Consider the following 743-nt stretch of genomic DNA (forward strand, 5'->3'; position numbering starts at 1 on the left):
AAGATGTCGGAGGATCTGCTAGACAGCGAGGATGCAAAAGCACTGAAAGCAGCGGTAGTCTGCCGTGTAAAAAGAAGTATTCTTAATCAGATCCAGGCTGACGAAGAGACCCCTTGGAGACTTATCAAGGAAAGATTAAAGAAGGCGTTTGGAGGAGGACGTTGGGCCCCAGAGGAAGATATATTCATGAGGTTCAGAGAAACTAAAAAACCGAGACAGTCTAATGGTCAGTATGCCGCAGACCTCCTAGCACGCTATAACAGAATTCAAGACAAATTCAGCGTGATGTTGGAGACGATCGAAGTACAGGGCCGGATGCTATTCTTATCCTTGGTGCTAAAGATACAGTCGGCAAAAGAGCTAGGGAAGAAGGAAGGATTTCCGAGAGAGCGCTCGTTTGTGGAAATAGCCCAAGATCTCATAGAAACGAGCGCTAGAGAGGTAGAGGCCCGAATGGAAGTAGAAGAACCAGGGTGGACTCGGATAGAATACCAACGGCCAAGAAACATGCCCAACCCTTGGAGAAGGAGAGAACATGGGAATGGTAAAAGAGAGAAAGCTATGGACCAAGAAAATAGAAGAAGCCTAGTTAAACCCAGAAACAATAGTCGGCGGGAGGACCGCAAGTGCCATGGGTGTGGTAAAACTGGACACCTGGTAGCACAATGTCCCCGCACCCGATGTTTTGAATGTGGGACAGAGGGACATATAGCTCGACAGAGTCCCTATATGTATCGACGGAG

The sequence above is a fragment of the Halyomorpha halys genome, unplaced genomic scaffold, assembly GCF_000696795.3.
Source record: "Halyomorpha halys isolate HHAL.00 unplaced genomic scaffold, Hhal_1.1 Scaffold1154.1, whole genome shotgun sequence".
In the NCBI taxonomy this organism is placed as follows: Eukaryota; Metazoa; Arthropoda; class Insecta; order Hemiptera; family Pentatomidae; genus Halyomorpha; species Halyomorpha halys.